The following is an 11,411-nucleotide window of genomic DNA, read 5'->3' as shown; positions in this document are numbered from 1 at the left end:
TGGTGGTGTTTTTTTAACAGTTCTTCCTGTATCCTGAGAAGAAAAAGAAATATCTTCACTGTTTTGGCTTTGAGGTGGCAGATATAAAAAGGGAAAATTCTTCTTGGTTGTATCACTACCTTCTGTGCTTGGCACAGTCCGACACCCTTTGCTTGCCCCTGGGGCAGAGCTGCAGAAGCACAGGACTACGATGCTATGGTGTACTTGGAACTCGCTGCACCTTCTAAAGTCTCTCAGAAAATGGCAATTAACTTGGAAAACACAAGTATGGGCAGAAGTCCTTTCCTTATCGCTTTAAGTGCAAGAAGAGCAAGGCCTTGGGCATTTGTCTTAGCTTTACCTGTAGGCTATCTGCTATTAAGTGCTATTAAGTTTTATGTTCAGTTACTACCAAAACTCTAGCACAGGCAAAGGCAACCTTTGGACCCACAGCGCTCCCAGCTTCATCACAGCTCTTGTGTGTGGCACAGTACTGTTGATAAATACCACGCTTGGTTGGTAAGAGCCACCTTGAGGTTAAACAGCAAGTGTCTAGGATTAACCTCTGCACCAGGTAGGTGTTCTAAAGTCTAGGAACGTGTTATTGGAGGTGGGTTTTCTGTGTCGTGGGATAATGCTGTATTGTCACATTTGTGAGGTTTTTTGGGTTTCTGATGCTTGGTTTGGTAGGCAAAGCCTCGGTTTTGGAAGGATAGAAGTTATAAGACTTGATATGTACTAGTCTGTTGGAACACTTGGCTTACCAGATACTTAAGGTTAAGCTGCTGCTGCTGAATCAATTAAATTTCATTGTTGAACACACATTATTGGTACAGTCAAATATTTTCTTAGTTTTCATATTTCTTGAGATGCAGCTTCCTTACAACATGCATTTTACAACAGTCAATGCCAGAAACAGCTGAAGTACTGCAATGATGTGTTGTAGGTGTACTTGGACTTCCTGTGGCAGCTGCTCTGGGTGAGCTGCATGAAAGTATGTGTTTTTCACATCTGCTTATGCTGAAGTATTGGTTATGTGATGTGTCTCTGATTTTAGGAGTAGAGATTATAGATGACAAAATTATTATTTTAAACCTTACTAATAGGTACAGTGTCTTTGGAATGTTAAAACTGAGCTTGTAAACATTGCCATAAATACACACAAGTCAGTACTATGCAACTGGTTTATTACATAGGTATTTTGAAAGTTGGTTTGAATATTTAGATGCCAAAGATGCAAGCTTTGACATTGATGTGACCAAGCAACTGAATATTACTGGGAGTGGATTTTTCAAAAGGGTGTAATATTTTTTTAGTGGAAGCTGTTCTAGTTTATTTACATGTTTTTGAAGATTTATGATTCTATGATTTAATCCCAAGCATGGGATTTTTGGCTCTGTGTTCCTGCTTTTATATTTATATAAAAATATATACTTAAAACCAATTAAAAATAGGAGGCGCTTTCTCTGTTGTTTTGCTATAGAACAGGTTTCCTTAGCAGATGAGTGCTCTGGTAGGAGCATTCCTTTCACAGGGAAAAGTCATTTTTGCTGTTGAAGAAACCAGTTTGTTTTGCCACTAACCTGGCTTCTCTAGGAAGAAAAGGACAAAGAAAAGGAGAAAGGAAAAAGTTCTTCAACTAGTGAATTGTTAATGTGGAGAAGCGTTAACACTTCTAGTTTTTATTTTGTGCTGTTTTTAACTGCAAGATAGGAAGAAGCATTTCTGCAGAAGGCAAAGGGCTTGATGTAAAATACTGTGAACACAGCAGAGCAGTATTCCAGTCCACTTTTCCCAAAGTTTGTCTCACAGAATGAAGTGAGGTGACACCAATAAGAAAGTAAATGTAATAAATGTATAGGCCACGTGTAGTTAAAACTTTCTAAAGGAGAAGGGCTTCTGTTCAGGTTCTTTCCATCTTGGACAAGAGGCTCACACTTGGGAAATTATTTGGGGATAACTATCAGTTCTGCATCTCTGGGGTTGCTCTTGTGGGTTGGAATGGATCTTCAGGAAACAGCTCCTAAAATCCCTTGTGCATTGGGGAAACCCAGTTGTGCTACTCCTTTAACTTGGTATACCATGCCTGCTGTTTCACACATCACTAGCAAGCAGCAAGGGGAAGAATTTGCCAGATAGTGAAGTGGCAGCTGAGACAGGGCTGCGTGCAGTCCACCTTCCCTGCCAGTTGAAGCCAGTGGAGCGTGTGTGTATGCAGTCCACCTGCCCTGCCAGTTGAAGCCTGTGTGTGTGGTGTGTAGTCCACCTGTCAGTTGAAGCCTGGGGAGCCTTTTTCTGTGTAAAGGTGGTCTTTAAAATTTGATTGATGGTGGTGTTTGTTGGAGTGAGTTTGTGTTTTGTAATGCCAAACCCTTGTCTGGAGGAGTGCAAAACAGCACAAATTTCATTTCTGATTAGGAGAAAGTTGTGAATAGCTTTGTCTGGACTCAGAACCCTCCATTTTGCTAAAACTTTGTTCCTATGCTCTTTAAATAGCTATGAAATACTGATAGGAACTTTCATACAAAACCCTAAATTTTGTTGAGGGAAAAATTGGCTGTTTTATTAAATATGTTCTGAGACCAAGTTTTCTTTCTCTCGTTTTTGTGTTGTTTTGCATTACCTTTACTTTCTATGTCCATTGCCATTTCCATTTTACCTGAAATAAAAAATGAGAATAATCTGTTTGTCCGTAGTAGCTCTGATGTGGTAATGTATGAAAACTCTAAAGTCAATAGTGCTTTGACTTCTATGCGTGTCATCACACATTTGGAGTTTCTCTGCACCACGGATCACAAGATTGTTAGCTGCATCAGCAGGAGACATGCTCACTAAGTGATTACGTTCGTATTTCTCAGCAAAACAGTCATTGCCACTGGCAATGGAAAAACATGAGAATGTGAGGTTTTTTTTGTATCAGTATGTTGTAAGCATACCTCTTTGGTGCAATATTGTGGCTTGTTTTTTTTAATGACATAACCCTAGCTGATTTCTTTTTTTGTTAAAGAGTTTTTGTTTTCAGTCACTGAACCGTTGACTCAGTTTGCAGCATTTGACTTCTGAAAATGTGTCAGCTCCTGAAGAACAACGGTTGTTCACAAAAGACTTTCCAGCAATGGGATGTGTTGAAGAAAAACATACTCTGAAAGTAAACTGAAAGGTTAGTTTGCCTGCTTCTTCCATAATTGAAGAGGGAGAGATTTGTTAAACTCCTCTGTTATTGTGAAGAAAGAGGGGTTGATTGGGCTTTTTTTGACTAAGACATGGGAAAAGCAGCAGCCGACACCATTTCACTCTACACAGTATGCAGGGAGCACAAATAGGGAATGTTCTCACAGGTAGCTTTTTATAGAGCCATGGGCTGTACAAATAAAAACGAATTTGAGACATGAGCACCCAGCATGAGTGGCATATGTGCTAATGTGTGCACTTGAGTGCATCCTCTGCCTTTGACCTGTAGCTGCAGGAGTGTTGCCTGTTGAAATAAATGCCTATCTCACAATGTGACAACGTTTTGGGGTTTTTTTTACTTATAACAATGTTTAATCGGGATTTGTGATTTATGGAGATACAGAGAGATTATTCTGTGGAATGTGTGTGCTTCTGAGGAAGACCGTGGAAAACTGAGCCTGGAGGTGTGTCTTCTATTGGTGTCTGTTTGTGGGACATCTAAATTTGTCAGACTACAAAATGAAGTCCCAGAAAACTGAAACAAAAAATACTGCTAATTTAACACTCCTGAATCCCATAGAATATTCTCATGCCTGTTGCCTCCAAATAATCCAGAGAGCTACAGCCACAACATGCTTATCCTGATACTAAATGCATGTAGATCATATATTGTGCATAGTTGTATACATAGAATTTGGGATTATTGCTGCATTTGACTTTGCAAAGAAAATTATGGCTTAAGGCAAAGACTCGTCATCGATTAGCTTGTGATAGTTGTGGCTTCTGGTCATGTAGGACGAATACCATCTATTTTAAGCGTTAGCCACGGCAGATAGATTCTGGCCAGATGACAGCTGGATAGGAAGGGGTTAGTAGAATTACTTCGAAAAACCAATAACGGCAGCCGAAATAGCTCAGTTGGGAGAGCGTTAGACTGAAGATCTAAAGGTCCCTGGTTCGATCCCGGGTTTCGGCAGCAGAGTTTTCTTCCGTTTTTTGACGGTGCTCGAGAGGTTGCGAGCGGCGGCGGCGAATGCGGCTGCTGCCACCCCGCGGCTTCGGGTCGCATTGCTCCGCAGCGCACGGCCCGGCCCCACCGCCGTCCCAGCCCTGCCCGTCCCCCTTCGGGAACGACCGGGCCGCTCGTGCGGGGCTCTGGTGCCAGGCCCTGCAGCTGCTCTGTGGAATGGGCGGCCGCCATGTCGCTTATGGTTTGACGTTTGTGAGTGTTCGTGTCACACGTGGCCATTTGTAGGGAGCTGGTAGCAGTGCACACTGTCAATGATTGCACACGCTATGCTCTGCCAGAGTCTTGCACAGCTTGACTACCACTGTTGTGGTGGTGTTTCGAATGGTGAGGTTCAGGGGAACAGAGCTATTTTACCCCTGTTAAATTCAACACCTTCATCAACGACCTGGGTGAGGGGACAGTGTACCCTCAGCAAGTTGGCTGATGACACCCAACTGGGAGGACTGGCTGATTCCCCAGAAGGCTGTGCTGCCATTCAGCGGGATCTCGACCGGCTTGAGAGTTGGCCAGAGAGGAACCTCACGAGGTTCAACAAGGGCAAATGGAGTCCTTCACTTGGGGAGGAACAACCCCCATGCACCAGTGCAGGCTGAGGATTGATCTGCTGGAGAGCAGCTCTGCAGAGAGACCTAGGAGTTGCGGTTGACAATAAACTAACCATGAGCCAATAGCGTGGCCAAGAAGGCCAATGGCATTTTTGGGTGGACTAAGAGGAATATGGCCAGCAGGTCGAGGGAGGTTCTCCTCCTCCTCTGCTGTGCCCTGGTAAGGCTTCATCTGGAGTACTGTGTCCAGTTCTGAGCTCCCCATTGCGAGAGAGACAAAGTACTTTGAGAGAGAGTCCAGCCCAGGGCCACCAAGATGATCAGGGGACTGGAGCATCTTTCTTACAAAGAAAGGCTGTGGGAACTGGAGCTGTTTTAGTCTGAAGAAGAGAAGGCTGAGGGGAGACCTCATGAACACTTTTAAGTACTTAAATGGTGGATGTCAGGAGGATGGGGTGATACTTTTTTCTGTGGTTCCCAGTGTCAGGACAAGGGGTATTGGGCACAAGCTAGAACACAAAAAAGTTCCACTTAAACATAAGGAAACATTCCTTTGCTGTGAGAGAGCCCTGGCACAGGCGGCCCAGGGAGGTTGTGGAGTTTCCTTCTCTGGAGGTTTCTAAACCTTCCTGGATGTGTTCCTGTGTCACTTGATTGAGATGCTTAAGCAAGGGGTTGGACTAGATGATCTCTAGAGGCCCCTTCCAACCCCTTCCATTCTGTGATGCTTGCCAGGCGTGGTCTTGTAGGTGCTGCTTTGCAGAGCCTCCTGTGCAAACAATCTATAATAGCCTGGCAAAGTGGCAACCTTTGGTGTGCTTATGCTTCATACATGTGGCATGCACCTGAAAAAAACACATGTGGAAGCGATTTATGAAGTAGAGTGGGATGGGTAATGAGCTGTTGAATATATTGTCTTGCAGTGCTTTATGCTACAGAATTGAGGACACGCTGCAAAGCAAGCCGTGGAACCATAGAAGTGCTGTGCAGTTCACACCTATCCAACACTGCATTTGCCATCTTGCCATTCTCCCTGGCAACTGAAAATGTGTCTGGTAGTGTTTGCTTTCCAGTTTCCCTTCATCAGTCTTCTAAGTTTAAACTTTTTATTTAGACTGGAAGAATTGAAAGCAAAAAGCATAATTCCTTGTCCCTTCTTTGCCCTTCACCACCTCATGCCATAGATGATGAAAGGGACTCAAAACTATGTGGAGAGGGGCACAGCATGTTGTGGGAGGGTAGGGATGGGGAGAGGAGAGAGGCAAAGACAGAAGGATTAGAGGTTGCTTCTCACCAAAATCTGGAGTGGAGGCCAAAATTCTGGGACTTTGCTCTTCCCTTATGGTCAACAGACAGCTGAAAATAGTGGTTCACAGATAGTTTAAGAAATAGCTTCAAGTTCAGAAATTCTAGTATTTAGCATCATCTAGTCTTTACATTCATGTATTTCTTCCTGATCCTTTCTTAACTTTTCACAGAATGACAGAATGGTTTGGGTTGGAAGGGACTTTAAAGTTCATCTAGTTCCAACCCCTTCTGTCATGGGCAGAGACACTTCCACTAGGCCAGGTTGCTCAAAGCCGCATCCAGCCTGGCCTTGAACATTTCCAGGGATGGGACAGCTGCAGCCTCAGGAAGTAAAGCACAAGTTCTAATGCCTCACCACCCTCATAGTGAAGAATTTCTTCCTTACATCTAAATCTACACTCTTTCTGTTTAAAGCCATTCTCCCTTGTCTCATCGCTACATGCTACTGTAAGAAGTCCCTCTCCAACTGTCTTGCAGGCTCTCTTTAGATACTGGAATGCTGCTATAAGGTCTCCCCAGAAGCTTCTTCAAGCTGCACAGCCCCAACTCTCAGCCTGTATTCATAGAAGTGCTCCAGCCCCCACACATGCTCTCCCCACTTCACCCAGGTTGTCTCAGGTGATGTGTAATACATCTGCAGACAGCTAAATCCTCTTCCAACTGTCTCACTCCCAGGGGTGCTCAGTTGGATCCTGCACAGGCTGGAACCAATGGGACAGATCTGTAAAGTTTCATCAACATGCTGTGTGTAGGCCTCCCCATGCCACCTACTGACTCTCCTAGTTCCATTTTGAACTAGCTCAGTTGTTTCTTTATTGTGCCCATAATGCAATTCATTCACAGCTGGAAATAATCCTCCAGCTAGAAATACAGTGCTTGCCTTTCATATTTCAAGAGAGGGGTGCTAATTAGGTAAAAAACTCACACCATTTTGTTTATACAGAAAGCAAATTTGATTTTGAAACCACGGAGAAGCAATAACCAAAGAACTTTAAGAGATGTTTTTCAGGCTTTATTTATTACATAATTTTATGCAAACTACCTGCAGTGTTGTGGGCATACAGGGATACCAACCAAGTGCAGGGAAATTAGATGCCATCTGAAAAAGCCATTTGCTCTGTGATCACCACAGGCTCGTTCCAACAGAGGATTTGGGTACTTGCAAGTTATGTCAAACAACATCAGACTTCCAAGCAGCTGGATGCCAGGGTTGAGCCCAAAATAATGAGGCAAATGGATTGGCATAGGAAGGCAGAGAAGCTCAGAAGCATGATTTAAACTATGTGTGCTGGGTAGGTGGTGAAAGTGCATTGATAGGTAACAGAAAAATTAAGCACCGGAGTATATCCAAGCCTACCTTCCTTTTGTACCCAAGTTGCCTTCAGAGGGCAGAAATATACATTAGGGCTCATTGTTTCCGCTCCAAATACAAGTGCCACCTTGACAGACACCTCAATACACTAACAACTAACAACAGTTCAGGTGCTTCCTTGCAGAGTAGGGGACGTACCTAGTGTGCCTACATTTCTAGTTAGCTAGGTTTAGGTGGCTTCACCTTCCACAGACAGGCCTTTAGTGTAGCCGTTGAGACACACCTTGGCTGCTGATTTATGTACTGCAACCAGGGCACCTCAGTCCAGCTCTCACTCGCCTTCTGGGGACAGGCAGTTTGTAACGCTGCGCTGGAAACAGCAATGCAACCACACTGGTTCTCATCCAGATGCTGGTCCCTCTGGATTTTAAGTTGAACAAAATCACTTGGATTTTTCCAAGCTGTATGTTTAAGGAGGGCATCTGGTTTTGGTTTGAAGACATAAAGAAGATTCATTAGATCTCATGGTAATTTGTGGCAACTGTTCCAAATAGATTCCTTTAATTTGGATCTCCCCTCTGTTAAATTCTAGCTATTCTTTCTGTTAAGACTTTCCTCTGTTAGATCAAAGATCTTCTCTACTTGACATTTGGTCGTCATGAAGCAATCAAGTCAGCAGCCAGCTTTGCTTCGATAAACCAAAGAAGTAAAACTCTGAGTTTCTCAGTTTAAGACATTTTCTCCTGTTTTCAGATAATTTTTGGTAACTTTTAAAATACACTGACACCAGAACAATACCTGGAAAAAGATCTTTCAATATTGGTGTCGTCAGTGCAAAACACAGCAGTAAGTCATCTCCTTACCTCTCTTCAGCATTTTTCATCTATTCATGAAAAGGTATCACTGGTCTTTTTTTAATCACAGCATCACAATTCAAGCATTGCTGTTGAATTGTTTGTCTCATACAAAGAGCATGTACTGCTGATGAATATCCTATTAGTACAAACAGAAGTATTACTTAAAACCCTACTAACAAGACAGGTAAGGGATAATGTAACTGCTTATATTACTATTTTTCCTAAATAGTTTTTTGGGCTTTTGTAAGACTATTAAGACTGCACACTCAGGTACTTGGGGATAGAAGGAGCTGTTAAAATGAAGATTATTTGTGACTTCTCTTCTGTACTTTTGTGCATGTGATACCAGAAATAAATACTTTTCTTTTCAAGAGACTTTTAATTATTCAACAAATACTTGAATAGTGTTTTGGTAATGAATTAGGAAGGTATTAATTTCCTGCAGATGTGTAATCAAAGGAACAGAAGTGAGAAAGACTGTTTACTTTTTGGCCTTTTCTGTACTCATGAATGGAAGAGAGCCATAGAGCAACCATGGACGTTGGACCTTTTAGTCTGCCTGCTTGGCTTGTACACTAGCACCTTAATAACAAACTCTTTCCAAGGTACATTTGCTATGGAAGGGTGAGCCCTACTCAGTGCCAGCTGCTGCCTGGCTCATCCTGGCCAGGATGTGGTCCTGAGACTACTTTTATGCAGTGGGCTGCCCATACTCCCTCAGTACAGCACCAGAGGTTGGATTCCCTCTTCCATTGAGTTCCCTGAGGCTCAGGAAAGGTGTGGGTTACTCTTGCCCTCTCCAAAGTGTCTGATTTTCACTAGGGGTTACCCAGGCACACAACTGCATGACAGTTATGTGCTATGGCAGTATCTGAAATTTCCATTTTTAAGCTAAGGATAATATTACCTGTAATAGCAATTCTCTTCTCAGAGGTTTTGTGATTTTTAAAGAGAAATTTTGTGGAGCACTGCAATGCTAATGGTATTAGCTTGTGGGGACAATGAGAAAAAAGTCTCAATTTTGTTTGGTATGGGATTTGGAGATCACACACTGAATAAGGCCTCAAGCCTTACGTGGAAGAAGAGGATAAAATTAAGAGATAACCTCAATTCTGGTATTTTTTAACTCCTGTCTGTTTGATTTTGCAGTCTTGGTGCAGGTTTCTAATGTGATTTGGCAGGTTCTGTAAAAATAACCCCGAGTGTTGTTGCTTTATTGCTTTTATGTCACATAATATTCAGGCATTTTTCATTCATCTGTATCTTCCTCACACCATGTTTTTGTTAGCATTGCTGCTTTCTAGGTTTCTTCTTGCCAGCAAGTGTCTCGATTTCCATTTATTTTTCTATTAGCTTGTTCCCTCAAGATGAGCTCCCTACTAGGAAGCAAATCCAGGCTACTTTCACATCTTTCTAACTAAGCCTTTATATTTCAGTCACATAGTTCGTTCTCTGCAACTGGGAAACTTGCCTGCCATTGCAGATATGGTTACAAATGTTTTTTTAAAGACCATCAAATACTGAAGTTGATACTTCACAGGGATTCAGAAGAAAAATCACATTTTACAATGTTGTTCCAGCCTTACTCAAACATTAAAAATCTGGTGGATTTGGCTCACCTGCGTTTTGCATTATCATCCTTGGCTACTGTTTTTAGTGAATGAAAGGTGGAGCAGCAGAAGCAGCTCAAGGAGAAGTGTGCCCCACAACCTAGCGCTGCTGCAAGCTATAACATCTTGCAACCACAGAACGTGGTTGGACAAATAATGAAGCTTAAAGCTTTACTTTGGTATACCTCTGTTTGGTATTTTTAGCTGTGGTGGAACAAACTTGCTATGCTTTGTGTTTTCTGCAGGCTTTTTGAGGGTTTTAACAAGTTCAGGTGTTCCCCAGATGAGATGCACCTCCTCCACTTTACGTCCCCTGACTTGCACATCTACCGGATTCAAAAAAGTCTCCTCCTTGTCCCTGAAGGCAGTTTCCATGCCTGATATTTATTACTGTTGTATCTGCCTCTCAGTGGTGAATAAATCTCACTCACTCTTATATGCAGTAAAACTTAATTTTCCTTGGATTTAAAATTTGGTTTGTTTGATAGAAAAGGTTTGGTTTTGTCTCTGATTTAGTTTTAACTAACATTTAGTAACTCACACTTAGTTTTTAAAAATTTTGTATATTTTTAACAACAATTCTTAGCTATTGTCTCTCTGGTTTCTGGTCTTTTAGAAGAACTAGGATTGTGGTTTTCAACGTTCTGGGAAAGAAAAGCATTTACAAAGAAAACAAAAATTTCAGCTGATGATGTATTTCTAGAACCTAGCAGTCTACATTTGAGACTATTATTTTTTTTTTTCTCTGTGAGTGAGCAATTAGGAGAGCTTTATCCTGTTTGAGTTTTTCCTGTTTTTTGTTGGTTTTTTTTCCTCTGTACTCGGCTTTGATGAGGCTGCACCTCAAATACTGTGTCCAGTTTTTGGCCTCTCTCTACAAGAAGGACATTGAGGTGCTGGAGAGGATCCAGAGGTGGGCTACCTAGCTAGTAAAGGATTTGGAGCATGTCTCATATGAGGAACAGCTGAGGAATCTGGGGCTGTTTAGCCTAGAGAAAAGAAGGCTCAGGGGAGACCTTATTGCTCTCTACAACTACCTGAAAGGAAGTTGTAGCGAGGCCAGGTTGGTCTGTTCCCCCTAGTAACAAGCAATAGAACAAGAGGAAAGGATCTCAAGTTGTGCCAGGGGAGGTTCAGGCTGGATACTGAGAAGCAATTTCTTTACTGAAAGTGTTGTTAGGGATTGGTGCAGGCTGCCCAGGGAGGTGGTGGAGTCATTGTCCCTGGCGATGATCAAAGAGACAGCTGGATGTTGTACTTAGGGAAATGGTGTAGTGGTTGATAGGGCTGGGACAAAGGCTGGACTTGATGATCTTAAAGGTCTCTTCCAGCTGCAACAATTCTATGATTTTATAAGTTCATCTCAGGAACCCCACATAAAGAGACTTTTTCTGATCGTACCCCTTTGGAGTTTTGGAGTTTTTGTTGTGTGTTCCCAGCCTCCCTGGAATATATTCCAGAATTCCTGCGTTGTGCTTTTGTAGGAATATATAATCATAGAATTGTTTCAATTGGAAAAGACTGTTAAGATCATTGAGTCCAACCACTAACCTAACACTGCCAGGCCTGTCACTAAACCGTGTCCCTCAGCACCTCAGC

General features: G+C 42.5%; 1 non-coding gene across 1 annotated transcript; it reads left to right on the top strand.

Moving 5' to 3' along the window:
- The first annotated feature begins 4,053 nt into the window (after positions 1–4,053).
- Positions 4,054–4,126, top strand: TRNAF-GAA (transfer RNA phenylalanine (anticodon GAA)). Its single transcript has one exon. It is a non-coding gene; the product is annotated as a tRNA-Phe (tRNA).
- Positions 4,127–11,411: the final 7,285 nt, after the last annotated feature.

Source organism: Colius striatus, chromosome 1 (genome assembly GCF_028858725.1).
Source record: "Colius striatus isolate bColStr4 chromosome 1, bColStr4.1.hap1, whole genome shotgun sequence".
Classification (NCBI taxonomy): domain Eukaryota; kingdom Metazoa; phylum Chordata; class Aves; order Coliiformes; family Coliidae; genus Colius; species Colius striatus.
The sequence above is the reverse complement of the archived record's forward strand: the minus strand, read 5'-3'. Positions and strand labels throughout refer to the sequence as shown.